Source organism: Eriocheir sinensis, chromosome 44, assembly GCF_024679095.1.
Source record: "Eriocheir sinensis breed Jianghai 21 chromosome 44, ASM2467909v1, whole genome shotgun sequence".
In the NCBI taxonomy this organism is placed as follows: domain Eukaryota; kingdom Metazoa; phylum Arthropoda; class Malacostraca; order Decapoda; family Varunidae; genus Eriocheir; species Eriocheir sinensis.
The window spans coordinates 202,005-223,582 of record NC_066552.1 but is presented as its reverse complement, the minus strand read 5'-3'; the positions used below and the strand labels follow the sequence as shown (position 1 = coordinate 223,582).

The following is a 21,578-nucleotide window of genomic DNA, read 5'->3' as shown; positions in this document are numbered from 1 at the left end:
CTTTTTTATCAGAACATATAGTTTTAAAGTAAGCAGTGTTCTCTCGAGGGTAAATTCTTGCAGTCCAAATTACAGAAATGAAGAAGATTTTAAAAGTAATGTTCACTCAAGTAACATAAAATTAGTACTTTAAAGAGTATTTAAATCTCCCAGATTTATGTTGTACTTATATGCTACCAACAAACTTTGAAAATGTACAATGTATGTATATGTATGCATCAATGCAGGTATGTATAAAAAAATAATAACTTTACCCTAGCGATCTAACCCGAATCCTTAAGCTGTATGGGATCCCTGCGCTTGCAATAATACTGGACGCAGAAAAAAAAAAAAAAAAAAATTATATATATATATATATATATATATATATATATATATATATATATATATATATATATATATATATATTTTGGCCCCCCCCTTTTCAATTTTCTGGGTACGCCACTGATGGCAAACATAAACAAATACAAACAAATCCTTTTCCTTGACATTTAGAAAAATAAAAAACCTAACCGGACACAATCATCACAAAAGTATTCATCTTTATAATCAAATCCCACAGGTAGGCACCAGGGACATCTTTGGGTCTCACATCCAACCCATTTTGACTGTAAGACTTTCCTTTCATCATCCCAGTCCATGCCACATCCATTGCAGGTCTGGTCCTCCATTAGACCTACATTTTCTTCACCTGTTTCAGGAATCCTGGTTTGCTTCTTGCCTTTGGTGGATTTCGAATTTGTAGCTGACCCTTTACCTTTACCCTTGCCCTTTCCCTTAGGAGCATCAGTCTTTCGACGCTTCGTTGCTTTAGCATTAATTTCTGTTTGCTGTCTCTCAATATCCTGCTGTACATTCTCAGCAGTCATGACTCGAGCTTTAGACTGTATTCTCAGTGGTCGTTTACGACCCCAAGGTATTTCTTCTGCAGGAGGGAAGGGGATCTGAGAAGTTTCAGTAGATAGAATACCACAGGCAAATAGTGTGTTGGTGTTGGGATTTTGAGGACTTATGACCTGGGTAGGACTGTGTGTACTATTGGATTTTAATTCCTCATTTATAGTGATATGTACTGAGCTGGTAGAGGCATACTGGCTACAGAATCTGCTCGGCACAGAGCAATAGAGTCTGCTGATGAGCCAGGCTCTTCCTGAGGGATGTCATGAAGTGTCTGAATATCATCTGTTATGTTTTCCTCAGTTTGTGTGGCAGCATCTATTGCAGAGCTAGTTGGTGGCTCAGCAATGTCAATGTTAGTGTCTGGAAGGAGCTTATTTCTTAGGAGTAGACTTTTATCTATTGCATTGGGGTTGAAAGGATATATACCACATTTACGAAAGCCAGCTTTGATGTTGGACATTGAATTTTTCAGCCCTCAAATCCTTCCTTCACAATTCAAGGTTCAATCTGTCTTTCCCCTATAGGGGAGTTATTTCTCTTCCCTGACTGTAGTAACCCCTGGCACTTAACATTACTCTGGACGGAGCTCATTATCCCTAACCAGTGACCACAATCTGGTCACTACTCCACAATGTCCCTTTGAGACATAACTCCACAATGTCCCTTTTGAGACATAACACCAAGATTAGTGATAGGCAGTTCCACCCCAGCCAACCTCCTGATCCGCCGGCAGTGTAGAGACTTAACCTTAAGTCCCCTGGTACTCTCGATGGCAAGATTCGGCACCTCAGTCACCCATTCCTTTCACTCTAGTCTACTATCACTCCCTCATTCATTCTAACCTTTCATTTCGTCAGGTCTCCTAAGGTGGGGATACGAGAGCTTGTCACGTCCTGAAGTCGGCCCACAGCGGCGCAACCCGTGTTGACTATTAGTTGCAGCCAATTTCTGCGAAATAAAGTGGCTACCATATCACAAAACCTTCCAACTACTACTCGCGTCTCCGCCAGGTGTGTTAGTGCACCATAGGGTTACTAGTAGCCTTACAAACATTCTAAACACTTTATGTCTCACTGGATCGTCACTCCTAACTCGTCTGGAGAAGTCATGGCCACTGTAAAAGATGACCCTGGCACAGCACAGCCAGGAGAGACTTGTGTGCGAGGCATCTTCTCCTAGACTGCGTTTCCAGCGGGGCGATAGGTGGTAGGGGAATATAATGCTTTGAGGTGTTGCTGGCAGAAATCTGGGAAGGCGTTCTATACGGACTCGCTCCCGTTGTCCAGGTCGATACCTTCTTGGTCGTCCCGTAGTCAGCCACATACTGTCCTCGAGCCTCCACCACTTGTGTGTGTTTAGATTTAAGGGGGTGGAATGTTACGAATCTACTATAATGACTGATGAGGGTGAACACATATCGGGTTTTCTGACCTCCCGCAAACAAGTTGGTCAGATAGACACCTTTTTACAACGGTTTCCCTACTGATGGTAATTCCTGCCAGGGATGCTATAGTCCTTGAATCGTTCTCTAGTTGGATCTGTTCTACATAGTGACAGACGACTACTTTCAAGTTGCACTGATTTGGAATATTTACTTGTGATTAACAGACTTCAGTTAAATGTTTATCAAAATGGAGAGAGGATTTTCCAAGAAATATTACAGTAGGTCAAATTTAAATAACTCATTTAGCAAACGAATATTATCACTTCCGAACCCATGTTTAGAAACTGCTTCAACCGACAGTTTCAATATGATGGATCCTTTTAAAGTAAGACCACCTATCCTACTTCTAACTTAAATTCTACCTATTTAGACTCTGCCAGATTCTTAAAACCGTATTTAACTTGCAGTGATAGGAGGCCTATTCACGAGTTTTCGCCTGACCGGTAAATTTAGTAAAACAAAGTATGATTAATTAAGTCTAGTAAATAAATTTTAATCTAAGAATAATAACGATTAATATTTTTAAACTTTAGTAATAAAACTCTGCATTTGCATAATCGCTCTTCACTCGGGAATGTATACTCGCACTTCACTCGGGAATAACCTTAACAATCCTCACTTAAAAGGTGAGCTGTCATCGAATTTGGCTATGGCCTATTAAAGCTATTTCCACATAGTCTGTGATTAGTAAGCACTTAGGCAATTAATGATGAGTATCCCACCGCTTATGCCACTAGTGTGTTTCCTTCAACTCTTTTTAATATTTTACTCGAAGTGTGCTTCCTAGTTGTTAGGGTGACGCAACAGAAATGTTAAATTATGAGGTTTATTCACATTATGTTGATATATAATGGTAGCGAGCTTATTGAAATTAAGTAACAATATTATTTACAGTTCATCACGGTTGGTAATGGTAGCGAGCACACTGATATTAATTAACAATGCTACTGATAACTCATTATTCTGTTGGTAATGGTAGCGAGCTTTTACCGAGTTACTTTACAATACTTATTACAACTCATCATTCCAATCACCAGAAGGGCCCACCCAATCACAGTTAATTTCATCAAATATATGGAGATATAGAGTCCTGGCCATAGCCAATAAAACTACCCTAGTTAAGTTTCTATGGTGCATAATTATACAATAAAATAGGCTATATTCCTTCAACCACCGATCGATATGTGTTCACAAAGATAATCATGGGGCAAGGTATTCATGTGGGGTTAAGATACCAAGTGGGTGATCATAAGCCCACACAAAAGGGAATGTTCACATACTGTATATAATGACACACAAGTGAGGTACCAGCTCAGTCAGTATGCTAGGGAACCTGTGGGGGTGAGGTCCAGACGGTGTGTCAATTCAACTCTTTAAGTAACATTAACATTGTATCAAGATAACACTAACAAGCTTGGTGCCTAGGAACTGGGTTCAACGTACCTGTGGGGGTGAGGTCAAGACGGTGTGTGAGGGAGACAACCTCACACAGTCAGCTTATCACCTCCCCTCCCACTGCCCACGGCTAGCCAGAGGCTAGTGAACGCATTTATCAGTGGTTTAGTTAAAATACAATTGGCCTGTTCCACCAGTTCAGAAAGAGTTCCGAAGCAACTGGTTCTCTCACTTGATAGATAGAAAGATAGATATTTATTGACCACAAATGTACATAAAACCAAAACATCATACATAAATGGGAAGTTATTTAAGCATGTTAATTTTGTTAATATAACCACATTTCCAATTTGTAGTCCACATTCAGCACTTCCATAAAATCTTTATATAATCACTAAAATATACACAGCTCTGGTGTCGTTACTGGCATAAAAATAGTTAAAAAAAATTAAAACTTTAGAAATTTTGATAATTATATGAAACTACTTATATCTTGAAATAAAAAAAAAATACACTATGATAAAAACGAAAAAACAGAGGAACCCTAAAAGATGACAAATTCTCTAAAATAAATATACTAAAATGTTAATAGCCTGGACATTTTAAGAAGACACTCTAAGATAAGAAAATCTAAAAAAGAAAAACCTAAAGCAGAGGAACGTTAAAACAGAACAAATAAAAGTTAAAAACAGAACAAATAAAAGCCTGACTAAGGCATGACATTTGGTACACAAACAGAACTATGCGATAGAACAATGACATAAGATTTACCTGACTAAAAAGACAGAATTACAGAACTAAGACAATAAATGAAAGACAATTTCAATGGCGTATTGACAACATACAAACGACCATGACTCCAGTGTTCAGGAAGACAATATCAATGATATGTAGAAAGTAAGAAATGAAGCAATTCTTGCTGCGACATGTGCATCTTTTGTCATAAGTTCTTGCCATGTTGCAAAGTGTTGGTGTTCTCGCAATGGCTGTGTGAGGGCGCAAGACTCCACCACGTGTAGTTCAGTCTGCACCTCCCCACACGGGCAAAGCCGCTTTTCCAGGGGAAGGCGCTCCCTGCCTCGCCTATTCCACCGACCAGTCTCCACAGCTAAATCATGTCCGCACACACGTAACTTTGTAAACGATGTTCTATGTAAATCATTAAAAAACTTTCGTGTCAAATATAAGTTGTGGACAGTAAAATCAGGATTTAGGGATACATATGTCGTTCTTCTAGAATACAGGTGAAAAATTCTGCTCGTCCCTCCTCCAAAAAAACCTAACTTACGATAATTCGGCACCTTCGGCTGAGGCGTAGTCACGCCACCAGCTCCACATCTGGTTCGTCTGTCTGTCTTGCGGTTCGTAACCACTTGATTCACAAGCAACACATCAGTTATTACAGATTACCGATTTCTCAGTTTTCCCCGCATTACAATACTGTCATCAAATGGGTTTTTTTTTTCATGATTCTTGCCACGTTTTTCTTTGCAATCCAAAAGTTACCTCTAATGGACCGTATTGGCTTTCCGTGCAGCGCCGCACTCGGAGACTCGGGGAAACATAACGAAAGTACTATTTTGACTTAACTCGGTTCCTCTTTTCTATTTTGGAAAAAAATAATACTGGTTGTCCTTTGGAGCCAAACTTAAAAACGTGGTATCTGTTGGTAAGAAAAAAAAATGTACTTACCCTTTGCTGGCAAAGTTTTAAGGTTTGCGTCTGTGTGTGGTGTATGTGACCACTGAGGGGCGAATGTGGCGCGGGCCGCAGCCTCTTCCTGAGCCACCCAAAACAGGGAAAACAGTGGGAGGTTTTGCATTTTCCTTATTTTGCTCTCCAGCAGCTTAAGAATGATTTAATTTCCTGTTAAATAATTGCTAGTTTAAGTATCTGTAGCTATTTTCACTTCTGGTCTCAAGATAAGTGATTTAGAGATGCCTTCTCGTTGGAAGCAGCGCCAAACTGCCCCGAACACCGAAACCATTGTAAACAAAGTCTCCCCGGCCGGGCACTGCTCCTGTCTCTCGACCCTCTAGAGTTGCCCTCGGTGCCTTCAGGTCATCTCCCACCCTGGCCCTGCAGGCAGAGGCAGGCCTTCCTTCACTAGACCACAGGCGCAACACCAAGACGATCACCACCGATCACAAAGTGACAACCTCTCCTCGCTCCTCGCCAGTCCATCCCAAGACGGACGTGACCTGCTCCCTGACACCCCATACATAGCGCCACTGCCCGTGGTGCCCCACACAACCTGACACACAAACAAATAAGGGAAGCCTGACACCAGAACACTTCATGCTGCACTGCCCGATATTTCACTCTCTTCACACCCTGGCCTTCACTCCCTTCCCACCCTTCCCACAAACAAAGTGACTGTGAAAGCGGTCCACAGTACATATGGTGGTAAATCTTGGGAATAGCGGCTCCTAGCGGGTAATTACAACATTTATAGCACGTACGACGGGGTTTTGACAAGCGGACAGGCGTGTTTATGTCTCAAGGGGTGTATTTTTCCACGCTGACCTCACGATTTCTTCCAAGTCGATGGGCGATGAGACTGCGAGCGCCGGGGTGAAGAAAGGAAAGAGCCCGCGCGGTAAAATACACCCCTTGTGACTAACACGCTTGTCCGCTTGTCAAAACCCCGTCGTACGTGCTAGAAATGTTGTAATTACCACCACATCGTGCCCTAAATGTGCACCCGCTTGGAGCCGCTATTCCTAAGATTTACCCATGTGGTTGCAATATAAATAAAATAAAGCTTGTGGTTACACATTGAAGCCCTTACTGTGTCTCACCACTTTTAAACATGCTTCGGCTAATCTTGAAGTAACGGCAGCCATCTCACTTAAGGTTAACACTGACTTTGTGTTGTATTTAATTTCTCTTTGAGTTCACTGGTTTTGTTAACGTGTCTGTACTGCAGCGACTTGCCTGATGGGTGAGCCTCCCATAAATCACTCTGCGAGTGGGGGTACTTCTTTAAGATGGACGACTGGTTAAGGAGTGGCTCTCCCACCTTGCTGGTCGCGGTTTCGATCCCTGGCGCCGGCAAAACCTTTCCTTGTCTGGATTAATTTCTCGTGTGTTTCGTTACACGCAGAAGTCGTGTTGAAGCGTAGTAAAGAGTAAATTCTGGCGTTTCATGTCATTATCTCGTCCCCTACTCAACCAACGGCTCGTCTCATATCCATATCCTAGTAACCTTCGGATCTCCCAGAAATCAATGGAAAAGATTTTAGAAATTAAAACAAATGTGAAAGACCGGAATATGCTAGGGAACTCGCATTGCCACGGGTGGTGCAAACCCGTGGTTCACCACTGTAGCTTACTCTGCCACTGGTGAAATTGATGTACTGCATATTTATCATTGAAAATAAACTTACAAGGTCTAAACTAACCTAACCTGACCTGACGTACCTATGGGCTTTGTCGCCCACGGCTACATGGACTCCCACACATTTTGTGGCTGTTTTCACAGCTGTTTTGATCTCTACACTCTTTCCCAGTGATTTTTGGGAGGATTGAAGATACAGGTACAATTCATATATATGACAATAAAAATAGTAGTTTATTAAGGAGATGAAATATCAGCACATCAGGTTAGGTTAGGTTAGATCTAGTTGGGTTAGGTAATTTATATTTATTTCGTTAACTTTAATTGATTGCCATAGGTATATGCGATTCACTTCACACTGTGCCTTTGTTATCAACGGAGGGGAATATGGAGTGCATCATATATATTTTTCATAAACGAACTTAAGAAATCTATATTAATCTAATTTTACGTTCCTAACTCAACATAACCCTTTAGGTTGGAATATGTTACATGGGTATAAATTATGAGTAGCTCATATTTCAAGATGTCATTCCCCTTGTTTGTTTAAATTATATGACTGATTGAGGTTGCATACTTTTTGGAGCTTGTGCACATATTACTTAATGAATAACCTTATTCCCATTGATTATGTTGCTAGTGGACCACATAAGCTTTATGTAAATGGATATTACGCTCTTTTTCCAGTTATTTTACTACTGCCGGATATGTCATGATAAACTGAAAAGTATTGTGTATATTTTATTTAAAACAGTCTTGATTTATGAAGTATTTACACATCTATGACAAATGGCAGCAGCAAATTGATGAGCCTTTTTTTTAATATCCATTTAAAAAAAAGAGGAGGCTGGTGTGGAGATGGGTAAGTATAACCATACCACAAAAACTGAGTAAGTTTTCATTTCAAGTCAGTTACAACAATATAAAATAATAATGTAATGATACTATGTTATGATATCAATAATAATAATCCTAATCCTTATAATAGCAACGGTAATAATAATAATAATAATAATAATAATAATAATGTGTGTAGCCTATGGTCCATTTCATTTCATGTTAATCAGCATAGCGGGAATTTTGATAATTGTTCCACCTGTGCATTTTAGTTTGTGAATACGTGAAGTTCAAATATTGTGATAGACATTTCAGCTAATTTTTCAATAATATATTGGGGAGGCAGTGGCGGAGTGGTTAGCATGCCGGTGCTGCTTTCGAGAGATCCAGGAAGGACGCGTGCTCGAATCCTGGCCGTCACACAGCTGGGATTTTTCAGTCACCACCGAGTGGGCCAAGACTACCCACATGCTGCCCCAAAGACCACCGATCAACCGGGACTCTAGATTACCTCTCCAAAGAGAGCCTCAAAGATGAGCCCCAGGGGGCCGTATGAGCCAAAACAAGATGGTGCCTCTATAAAACACTCGCCTGCGCTACAATGGGCTGGGCCGACTATCAGGCCCCACCAGTGAAAAAGCCTGACGGTGCAATAGGCCACGACAAAAAAAAAATCCTTCAAAATCCCTAACAAACCGCTTGGCGTTGATAATAATATACCTTAACAAGAACACAAAAGACAAGCTTGTATCAAACGGAATAGTCAGATCATACCCGAAGGATCTATGGCTCCTCAAATGCCTATAATTCATATCTGTTCAGGTACATTAAATGATCTGGATGTGCAAGTGCAAATCAAGGGTATTTTAATAATTTCCTGCATGTAAATAACAATTAGTATTCAAAGTAACATGAAATAGTCAATACTGTTTGTTGATTGTGATTATACCTAGGCTGCTTTGAATATGACCCATGTTATAAATAAATCCACTAAACTTGCATACAAACACTGACAGAGCCAGACGTCATTTTATGTACCTACAATGAGATGAATTAAAGTTACTTGACAGGTTGTAAATCGTTCGTGTATGATCCGACAATACAGTTTGATACAAGCTTGTCTTTCGTGTGCTTGTATGGTATATTAAGTATGCCGTCACCTGAACTCCCCTGTTCTCGAGGTACAGTTTGAGTTCTGGGACCAAATACTGGGAATAAATATGATTCATTGGTATGTGCAAGACGCCGTGGGCAATGCTTCCACATGCGTGACCTTCTTTTTCCATTGGAAGTGTTTTATAGAGGGTCAGTTATTCTGTGGGGCCACGGCCTCCACAGCCCCTCCAGCCAATGTTTGTTTACATTTGTTGCTGCTTCTTCTTCTTTAGACCTGATCGCACGCCCATAGCTGGGTGTTATCATGATAAGTTATCGCGATACTTTATCGCTGATAACAAAATCGGATTATCGACCATCCGCTACTTATTTAAATATATATCGGTATCTTCGTTACTTTTGTAACCAAACTAGCTATAATCGCTACTTTTTTTCCGCCTCAGAAAAAAAACATTGTCTCCTCCCTACTGCGCATGCGTGGCCCGGTGTTGTATGAAAAAACTTTGGGGTATGAAATATCTTCGGTGATGAGAGTTCATACTTAGATCATGAAAATTAAAACACTAGGTTATTTTTTTATGCTACTCAAAAATCAATATATCAATGAGAAAAATCATTTAACTTAGCCCTAAAAATGATTATTCACTGCCTCAAATTTGATATTCCATATTCATTTGTGACCATGCCATGGTATTGAAGGCACCCGGTGTTGTGTTATTTGGTGTCCCATCGTCAAAAGCTGGCGCTTTTGTTTACAAACACTGGTCGAGATCTCGTGAACTGCGCATGCTCAGACCATTAAGTTTTGACCTGTACAGTCTCACAATGTTTTTTTAACCCATTAAGAGTTGCTGGAAAGCTGAATCAAACATACAGTACCACCATCCTCGCTGTTTCTAGAACGACGTACACTCTGTACATATAAATACAACTCGTACAGAGTGCCGTTCTAGTAACAGCGAGGACGGTGGTAGTGGTACTATATGTCTGATTCAGCCTTCCAGCAACTCTTTATTATGGTTTAAAAGCTTTGTGAGACTGTATAGGTCTACGCTTGCTGGTCTGAGCATGCACCGTTCATGAGAGACCAGTGTTTGTAAACAATTTTTGACGGTGGGGACGCCAAATAACACAACACCGGTTCAGGCATTTCTAGTATTACCGTCCATATGTACGTGTCAACGTGTGGTTTTAAGGTTCTGTAAGTTTCCTAAAATACAGATAATGAAAATTTGAATTCATCAATGTTCTATCTGAAATATCAATATAGTATCGTTTTCGCCTATCGGACTTATCGCTAGCTAGTATCGGAATTGTGGATTTATATCGGGTATCGGTTATCGGTTATCGCCTATATTTGTGTCTCTAGTTAACGAATATCGGTTATCGCCGTTAAGGTTTTTCATTATCAGTTATCGGTTATCGGGAATAAGGTTTTCTGTTATCGTGCCCAGCTATGCGCACGCCAGGGGCCTCAGGCGGCGAAGAGGTGAACTGATAGCCAATACAGTCCATTGCTTTTCCTAAATTAACTATCTTTCCCAACTTTGACTTGAAGCTCTTGTACACAGCTACATCAAGAGGCTGACAGATATGAGTAGTGTGTGGGGCAAGAGCAAATAGTGTAACATTATTTTTACAAGTCAGTTCAATAACCTGTGGGGAACAGTGAGAAATATGCCCATCTGACGAAAGCAGGACTGGCCGTTCAGCTGTGGGACGAGTATGAGGTAGGAATAGTTGCTGAAACCATGTGAAAAAGAGATCACAATCCATAAAGCCAGATTCTTGCTTACCATAAAGGCAACCATCAGGCCCATCCTTTGCATACTTGCCTCCTGGAAAAGAATTCTTGAATATTATGAAGGGTGGTATGGCATGTCCAGCAGCTGACACACAGCAATGAATACTTATGTGTTCTGATGAGGCAACATCCCTAGAGTGAGCATGCTTCATTCTTTTGGGAATAACTACCCTCTGTGTACATTTATTTAAATCTACAAGCTTTCATCACAATTGTAGATATCTTGAGGTCTTTCTAAATATCCACCCTTATTTAGATGTTCCTGTCGGGTCGTCTCAACTTGGTGGCATCGGGATAATTGTGCCAAAATGACCTCTGCCATCCTTCACAAGGACCTGATGATCCAAACACTTTCCTTCCATTTATTTTGTCTATACACCAAGCAAGCATCAAAATTTGATTAATAATCAGAGGAAATCCCCTCCCAGCCATGTAACCAATGTAGTTGCACAAATCTCTCTCCTGTCCTGGTGTCAAAGTCCTTTTCCTCCCTGCCTTGCAATCATCACTAACTTAGCCATGTAACCTGTCAGTCAGTGTCTTCCTTGGTACGTTAAAAGTCCTGGCAGCCTCAGAAGGAGTAACTTGATCCTCCCTGCATGCTTTGAGAGCACATTGCATGTCCTCTGGAGACCATTGGGAGTGTTTTTTGCCTACTCTTATTGGCTGAGATGGCCTCTAGGGATTAGGCACGATTGTAAGCTAAAAGAGAAACATGATGAAAATTTTTAATAGAAGGCATCATGACAACCTGAGTTGTTAGGTAATATGGTGAAAATCATAAAATGCGTCATTAATTTCGCCATTTATTTCGCCAGCGTCATCAGTTTTGCCAATTTCTTACATGTAGTATAATTTATTTTGCCATTTCAATAAATTTAAATAAACAAAATTTGGCAAACAATATCGTGATGAAAGACAGATGACACGCACCTTAACTCCTCGGCTGCCAGACAGGCACTGAATCATAATGGGAAGACGCTGTGTTATATGAAAAAATTGTCATCGCCTGAACATACTTGTGGTGGTGCGGGTGCATTGCTCGACTGCGCAGAAAACAACAGCTGACGCCGCCTGCCTTATTTATTTTTTTAGGTGCATTTCATTGACAGTACAGCATTGTGTTGTATATTTTCGAATTCCTGAGACATTCATTATGTGATAACACATTTGTATTGTGTGCTTTTAACTATTATATCAGAATGCTTGCCAAGAAAACTGTAGCCACCAATTCTCAAAATCGGGCGAAATTAGTGATGTGCACGGTACTTAAAGTAAAAAAAATCTAAATTATTAATTAGGGCCGCTTTCACAGTCACGTTTGTTTGTGTTGATCGTTACCAATGAGTGTCGATCGCCGCTACCAACAATAAATCCGCTTTCACAGTCGCCTTTCGCGGCGCTGTTTGTTTGCACCAGTACCAGAGTTCTGGTAGCCGTGGGGGCTCCCCATGGGGCTTACCAATGACATTAATTAGTAAATAGTACAAATTCTTGCCCTCAATTGGTTATATTTTTTCTTTAAATGGATGTAAAAAAATATTACACTATACAGCAACACGTTGCACGGCTTCAGTGGTAATATGAGAAAACAATTAGAAGACTTTGAATGACATGAACTCACTTCACCTGCTGACAGTAAACGTCCTGCTGAGAATGTCAGTTTGATTGACTGAATGTTTATTGTTGCAAAATGCACAATAAAGGAGAAGGGAGGACTTTAATACATGTCACCATTATTCACTTGTTATGCCTTCTTGGTCAAACTCTCGTATTATTCTAGATAGCCTCATATGTATGTATATGCATAGGGCATACATATAATGAAATCAGCCATGTTATGTAATGAATAAATGTGAAGCCTGCTAAATAAGTGTGAATAATGAACAAATGTAATGAATATATACAGGTGAAGAGACACTCTTGCTGACATCTGCTAAATAATAGAACTTTATTGCTTGTCACCATTATTAAATAAATTTTCACCTATTATCTCTAGGAAATATTAGGCTTTCAGCAGATTTGAGTGGTGTATTACAGTGAGACACCACATTTTTTCATCATATCTATTCTTCTCAGTTATTCTTTATTTATTCTTCACGTTTACTCTTTGTACGTTTATTTTTCACATTTATCCTTCATAATCCTCCGTTAGCTGATGTAATGTTGACATTTCCCTCCGCTCCGGCATACCAACACTGCCGAATCACGCGCCTTCGTCTTTTCATGATTGTTACCGCGCTGGCAGTCACCGATACCACGAAAACAATGACTGTGAAAGCGGATCGAGGCGATGGTAACGGCTGCTACCAGGATGGTTGGGCCTTTGGTTAGGGTGCGTACCAGATGACTGTGAAAGCGGCCCTTAGTCCTTATAAAATTGTCACTTTATAGCTGTTAGCTGCTACTACCCTGTAAATTACTGGCATAAGTAGTATGTTGTGAAGCCCTGTAGTTCAGCATCCCCATGTTCAACTGTCTGGAGCCATTCTTTCACCACCTTTTCCAGTAGGGATGCCCCCATGTATTGGTATCGGTTGTATCGGCACATTTTAAGAGTAGGGGAGAGCGGTGATGATTCGGACAGTGGGATGGTCCGGCCATTGCACTTATTGTAAAGTGTATGGGACTGAGTGCCGCGAGATTTTGTGTGAATGCGCAAAACTTTGTTGCCTTGGCCCACAAAGGGACAACCACGCCCTCAGAGCTGTTTTTTTGGCTGCAAGTCCTATTTTATGTTTTTTTGCATGTCGTATGTAATATTTTCAGGGTGTATCGTAAGCTCTCGCTTCAAAAACGTGCTAATTAGCGAGATGTAAATTATTTCAGTGATGCAGCGATGCACGGCGAAGGTGTTGCCGTATAACACGATCACCCAGCTCTCGTGCTGGAAAAGGAGTGTGACCACACATTTGCTTTTTATAGAGTCGTGATGATTCGGACGGTTGATTTTTTCATGATTTTTATTAAATTTATATCAATTTAAATATTATAGGTGTTGCAACGGTTATAAAAAGGTTAATTTGGTTGATTTATATTCAGATATTATCCTTGTGAGAAGAGAAGGAAGCCATAATACCAAAATTTTTGTGATATTTCTTGCAGTTCTCCTTTTATTTTTTTTCCCTTCTAAATATCAAGAGGATTTTTTTTTTTTTTTTTTTTTTACGTTGTTGCCTATTGCGCCGGTAGGCATCTTCCCGGTGGGGCCTGATGGTCGGCCCAAGGCTTCTTCCAGGTGGGGCCTGATGGTCGGCCCAAGGCTTCTTCCAGGTGGGGCCTGATGGTCGGCCCAGCCCGTTCTGGCGCAGGCGAGTGTTTATTGGCTCATGCTGCCCCCCGGAACTCGTTCTTGATTCGCTTGGACGGCTTCCTCTAGAGTCCGGGTTGATGGATGGTCTTCAGGACAGCATGTGGGTAGTTTTAAGCCACTCGGCGGTGACTGAAAAATCCGAGTGGTAGCGTGAGGATTCGAACCCGCGTCGTCCATCACGCGGCGAATGTGGGTCCAGTACGCTATCACTTCGGCCACCGCCTACCCTACTTTTGTCCTTATACAAATGTTTTGTAGAAGATATAATCTCGTTTATTAGCCAATCAAACTTAAGTTATATTAATATTATGGTGAGTATTATGAGTGTCCGTACCATCCCACCTCCCTGGCCGAACCATCACCACGGGTGGGGATGGTTCGGACGATTTAGAAACTTGTCTTTCACCACCTACATCTGAAAACTGGAAATAGCTACGAGTGTCATATTAGCAGCCTAAAGAGCCAAATGATGGAGGAACATTTTGAGATCAACAAAATTACACTACTTCTTAAACTTCTTTTTCTAAAAATATTTTTCTAAAAAGTGTCCGAATCATACCGGCTCTCCCCTATCGGTATCGGCTGATTTTCTGCCGATACTACCGATACTTGAAGGAGTTTTGTTCGTCGCATGTCACTTGTTTCAAATAATTTTGTTGAACAGAAGTTGGATTTTCAAAATTTTTGAAAAAATATTAGAAAAGTGAAATTATCTAGTATCATGATACTACATAGTTTGGAATTTCCCGTGATTTAATTTGCATCACTTTAAATGATAAGATTCATATTACTTGGAATACAAGTGTATAATACTTAGTATACGGTATAGCCTTTGGTACCATGGACGTGTACAATACAGGTTTAGTAGCTTCGGCGCGGGATTGGCAGCCCCTCCACTCGCCTCATCAGCCTTGCCAGATGTACAATAATTATCGTACAGATACGGAAATCCGACCATTTGTATGATGTACAATAATGCCTGTACGATCATACGATAATCCCGGAATTTGTACAATAATTCAATGGAGATGTAAAATAATTTTGTTATTCAATTTAAACATTTTTCTCTTGGCTGCTGAGCATGTAATGTGTGGGTGACGCAGATGCTGGTCTGATACACGTACCATTCACATTCTGCTCCGTCTTCTGAGTTAGCCTCTCTACGTATCTGTCAACCTGTCAGAATTTAGCCAGCGCCCTTTGGCTGCGTTCAGTGAACGGATTGATTTCAACACTGACCAAACGTGCTTTTTGTAAGTTATATCGTAACTATAGAAATTACAGTACAGTACCCTCTCGAGTTTTGCGCTATCCGAGTTTCGCGATCCACGAGTTTCGTGGTTAATCCTAAATTCTTAACATCATGAGTTTCACGCTGCTTTGACACGTCATGCACTCTACCTTTAAAGGTAGTATCACACTGGACGTTTTCCTCCAAACATTGTGGCTGTGGCAAGAGAGAGAGAGAGAGATTTACATAGATTTACATAGAAAATCAGACCACACAGACCCCATGGTCCAGACATGGTGGTCTGTCCTTAAACCTAAGTGATTTTACATTAATCAGAAGACTCCAAAACGTTGCATTTCTACTCTAGTTGATATTAAGTTGAAGGAAGTGACGGTCGAGCTTATTTTTGAAGGAGTCAATCGTGTTACACTGGACCACTGATGATGGTAGCTTATTCCATTCTCGCACTACAACGTTGGTGAAGAAAAATTTGGTGCAGTCTGAATTTACTTGTCTACATCTGAGTTTTACGCCATTGTTCCTCGTGCGCAAAGTGTCATCGATCATAAAGAATGTTGATCTGTCTACATTCGTGAAACCTTTAAGTATTTTAAAACATTCGATCAGTTTTCCTCGGAGGCGACGTTTCTCAAGAGAGAACATGTTAAGGGTAGAAAGCCTTTCTTCGTAGGATTTGTTGCGCAAGGAAGGGATAATTTTCGTTGCCCGACGCTGAACACCTTCTAATTTAGCAATATCCTTTGCATGGTGGGGAGACCAAAACTGTACCGCATATTCCAAATGGGGTCTGACTAAACTGTTGTAGAGCGGGAGTATTACATCTTTATTCTTAAATAAAAAGTTTCTTTTAATGAAGCCCAACATTCTGTTCGCTTTATTTGCTGCATCGATGCATTGCTGTGAGAATTTGAGGTTTGACGCGATTTTGACCCCCAAGTCCTTGACGCATTGAACGCTTTTGAGTTTAACGCCGCGCATTTCGTAATCAAACTTCTTATTCCTCATTCCAACTTGAAGGACCTGGCACTTGTCTACGTTAAAGGGAGAGAGAGAGAGAGAGAGAGAGAGAGAGAGAGAGAGAGAGAGAATGGGTCGTTTTGAAGCCGCAGTTGAAGGCGGCTGCCTTATGATTGGCTGACAGTACTGAAAACATGCTTGTGATTTGCTGGGAGTCCGATGACGACGCTCACTTTATCAGCGGATTCACTGCCTTGAGGCAGTGTCACAATGGCCGTTTCCGTTCAACCGTTGGGGCTTCGGGCTACGCCTGTAAGCCCAACCAGAAGTGAGTTTACGGTTATTCGTAAGCTGGTATCACACTGGGCTTTTTTCTTCCCACCGAGTTGGCGCCAGCTTGGGCAACCGGCAACTCCAACTTTTCCAGGTGTGCGTCACACATGGCCAAGGTCGGTTGCCCGTATCCACATCCACAACGTAAACAAAGCACTTGTCCTGTAGCCTATTAACTTGGTGTCGTCTGCTAAAGTAAGGGCTGTCGGGCGTTGTCTGCTAGAGTAAGGGCTGTCGCGGCTTGTGCTGCCATTACCCAAGTTATGGACTTGTTGCTGCAGTTAAAATACAGTTGTGGGTGTGGCATGCCTGTGTTTCCTCCATGCCAGTTATCAATGTCACCACTGCACGTGCGTGGCTAACCCACCCATCTTGACTCAACCACATAAACACATGGATCGAATAACAACACACACACACACACACACACACCAGACTCATTAGGAACCATTGCAGATGTTTCTGACAAACAGAAATGACTTCACCATTTCTTGAGTGTGTTAGAATGTATTTGGTGAGTGGCTCACATGAACCAAACCTAGCTCTTGGCAAGAAGAGAGCAGTTGTCTTTAACACTGCTCTCTTCTTGCCATTGGGTATGTTTGGTTTGTATGAACCACTCACCAAATAAGTTCTAACACACTCTAGAAAATGGCAAAGCCATTTTTGTTTGTGAGAAACATCTGCTATGGTTCATGATGAGTCTGGTGTGTGTGTGTGTGTGTGTGTGTGTGTTGTTACTCAATCCACGTGTTTATGTGGTCGGAGTCTAGATGGGTGGGTTGGCCACTCACGTGCAGTGGTGACAATAAGAACTGGCACGGAAGAACCGCAGACACGCCACACCCACAACAGCTTCTTCCTTCCATTTAACTGCAGCAACAAGTCCATAACTTGGGTAATGACAGCACAAGCCACAGCAGCCCTTACTTTAGCAGACAATGCCATGTTGATACAGGGCAAGTGCTTTGTTTACATTGTGGATGTGGATACGGCCGGCTGACTTTGGCCGTGTGTGACGCACACCTGGTAAAATTGGATTTGGCGTTTGCCCAAGCTGCTGCCAACGCGGTGGGAAGAAAAGGGCCCAGTATGACATCAGGTTACGTACAACCGACAACTCGATCCTGGATGGGCGCACGAGTGTTGCCAATAGCCACAACGGTTAGAAGAAAACGGCCAGTGTGATACTGCCTCAAGGCAGCAAGGCCGCTGGCCGGGTGAGCGCCGGCGATGACGTCATCAGACTCCCAGCGAATCACAAGCTTGTTTTCAGAGCTCAGCCAATCATAAGACTTCATCTGTGGCTTTAAAACAACCCGTTCTCTCTTCCTGTTTTCTTCCTTTTTCCACGGTACGTTTTTTAAATAAGAAGGGAGTATAGGAGGAAAAAAGTGAGTTCCAGGGGGCAGCATGGGCCAGTTATAATGGTGCCAGTATAAACAGTTGCCTGCGCCATGACGGGCTCGGGGCCCACCATCAGGCCCAGATGGATAGTCTACCGGCGCCATAGCCCACATGTAGGAAAAAAAAAAAAAAAAAAAAAAAATCTCCACGGGTCGGAACAGATAAGCTCTTTTTCAGTGTTTTCAATACCTCAAGTTTAGCGCAATACCTTTGGAACGAAGTGAGCGCGAAACTTGAGAGGGTACTGTATTTGCCTTTCACAAAAATCCATACTCCATGTATAATCAAATAAATAGTACTACTTTATATTACTATTTTTTTCATTTGATTGTTTTTACCCATGTCTTTAAGAGACCAAAGTTTATTAATAACAAACTTGATAAAAAAAAATCATGACTATGGGCACCTTTTTTCAGGCCAGCTCTGATTACTTTTTTTTTTCCTTCTCTTCTATGGTGGAACAAGTAGTGGGTCTCTTTTTTTTCTTAACATTTGATATTGTCCTTTAGCTGCTGGAATTGTTGTATAAAAAAATTCAGTGCACAGGTATTGGTTTCGGTCAAATATTGGGGTATCGGTATTGGTCAAAATTTTGGTATCGGTACATCCCTATTTTCCATCACGGCTCTCATATGCTACTCATATGCCCATGGACACATTCTGGAAACTAATAAAAAAAGCATTATGCAGTTACACTATGCAGTAGGCTACTATATTAATAAATATTATGACAACGAATCTGCCATTGACACATAATATTACAGTATTAGGAACAGAATGTGAGAATTTAAGTAAAAAAAAGAAAGAAAAAAAAAGAAACATCACGAGAAAACAAAGTAAAGTAGCTAGACTATTGGGTTGTGAATGAGTCATTTCACCAGTTACAGCTAATCTTATGCACTTATTACAACTAAGTACCACAGTACAGCATAAGATACATGATAAGAACTTCAGCAAACTTACCTTGCACAAAAAAGTGTTTCAAAATACAGCAGGGAAGAGCAGACGCCTCACTTACCACGGGTCACACCCGCCGCCAGCACTGATCGTCTGTCAGTGATCGAGATTATCTAACACATCATGATTGCCCGACTTTTTTCCTATAACATTATGGATATAGAATTCCACTTAGTACATAATTTCATTTTAATTTACAGATATTGATAATGATAACATAATGATTGATTTACAGAAAAAGTAATCGAAGAAGGATTCACGTCACTGGTGAATGTTAATAATTATTGTGTTATACATGCGTGCGCGTGTGTGTGTGTAAGTGTGTGTGTGCGTATGTGTGTACACAAAAGTGTATGTACTATATGCCCATGGTAGTTTGCAGTTTATGGAAAGACCGATCGATTCATTATCCATCGCATAGATATCCACAATCATAAACAACGTCTTTTACACATGCATTTACAGCATGTTACTGCATGAGATGATAACTGAAGTCGTTGGAGTACGGAGGCCCTCCGTCGATTTGACGTCAGAAATTTTGCTGACGGTGGCTGTCCCTCTGCCGATGGAGGCCCGACGGTGACGGTTTGCTGGGAGTACAGAGGCTCTCTGTCGAATTGACGTAACAATTTTTGCCGACGGTGGCCGACCTTCTGCCGACGGAGGCCCGACGGTTATGTTTGCTGGGAGTACAGAGGCTCTCTGTCAAATTGACGTCACAAATTTTGCCGACGGTGGCCGACCTTCTGCCGACGGAGGCCCGACGGTGACAGTTTGCTGGGTTGGGTTTTCTTTCACGCGTAGCCCCTGTTCACCTAGCAGTGAGTAGGTACGCGACGTAAGGCGAGGAGTTGTGACCTCGTTGTCGCGGTGTGTTGTGTGTGAATGGTCCCAGTCCTACCCAAAGATCGGTCACTGAGCTCTGAGCTCCTTCCGTAGGGGAACGGCTGGCTGTCTCGAGAGACCCGCAGCAGACCAAGAGGTGAATTACACGCACACACACACACGCACACACACACACATACATACACACACAGTATATTAACAAATATTCAATTCGGATTTAGAGGAGGACGATCCTGTGTAACTGAATTCTATGCTGTTTGCTGATGACACATTGCTCATTGCAGAAAATGAAAGTGACTCACAAAATTTGGTCAGTGTTTTTTATGGTGTCTGTAAAAGGAGAAAGCTGAAAGTAAATGTCAACAAAAGTAAAGTGATGGTTTGTGAGCGAAATAGAAGTGAGGTTGTAGATTTTGTATGCCCATATAGCGTGGGAATTGAATGTGAAAAAGAATGCAAAATAATTTTGAATGGTGAAGAAATGGAGGTCAATGAGTTTAAGTACTTTGGATCAGTTATATGTAAGCATAGTGATATGGAGGGAGAGATAAGAGAAAGGGCATTGCAAGGAAGAAGGGTTGGAGGGTCTTTGGGACAAATCATGAATGGCAGAAGTGTGAGCATGGAGGTAAAGAGGGATTTGAGAAATACAATACTATAGTCTGTTCACTTAAGCTAGATTCCTGGCACCTAGGCAGGTTGGTAAGCTTGCAGTTGATTGGAAGCTCCGCTCTCCCTCTAACACTCATGTCGGACCACATCTTGCATGCTCGAGTGAGACATGTTTCTTTATTATATGCCATAGCTCACCTCATATACGAGCTAGCCAGTTTTGGTTGACACCATCAGACTCAGCAGTGACTGTAGAATCAAGATGTATTTTAAAAACTCGACAAAACAAATAAGAAAATGGTATTACGATGAGTTGAACCGTGATGTTAAAAAAATATTTATAACATGTTTTACTTATGCTCACTGTTTTCAACAGTTGTTCATTGACTGCAGAAATATATTATTACATTACGTAGGGAAATTTCTCGTGAACACGATAGTGTGATCAGAATGCAGTTAAAGCTCTATGTATTGAAAACACAAGAGTTATTTATGGCAACATTTCACTTGCCCCAACCATCACGGCGCTCGAGACACCCTGTATGATGATAAAAAAAATGAGTTGTGCGCCATGATGGTTGGGGTGAGTGACATGTTGCTATAAACAACCCTGTGCTTTCAATATGTGGAGCTTCATCTGCATTCTGATCACACTATCGTGTTCATGAGAGATTTCCCTACGTCATGTAATAATATATTTCTGCAGTCAATGAACAACTGTTGAAAACAGTGAGCATAAATAAAACATGTTATAAATATTTTTTTAACATCTTCACAGTTCAACTCATCGTCATACCATTTTCTTTTTTGTTTTGTTGAGTTTTTAAAATACATCTTGATTCTACAGTCACTGCTGAGTCTGATGGTGTCAACCAAAACTGGCTAGCTTGTATATGAGTTGAGCTATGGCATATAATAAAGAAACATGTCTCACTCGAGCATGCAAGATGTGGTCTGACATTAGTGTTAGCGGGAGAGCGGGGCAGCCAATCAGCTGCAAGCTTACCAACCTGCCTAGGTGCCAGGAATCTAGCTTAAGTGAACAGGCTATAGTACCAACCCTCA

The 21,578-nt window shown here is 41.3% G+C and overlaps 1 protein-coding gene across 1 annotated transcript in view; it reads left to right on the top strand.

Moving 5' to 3' along the window:
- Positions 1-21,578, top strand: part of LOC126980229 (DNA ligase 1-like) — a 60,705-nt gene that overhangs the window by 8,575 nt on the left and 30,552 nt on the right. The window lies entirely within an intron of this gene.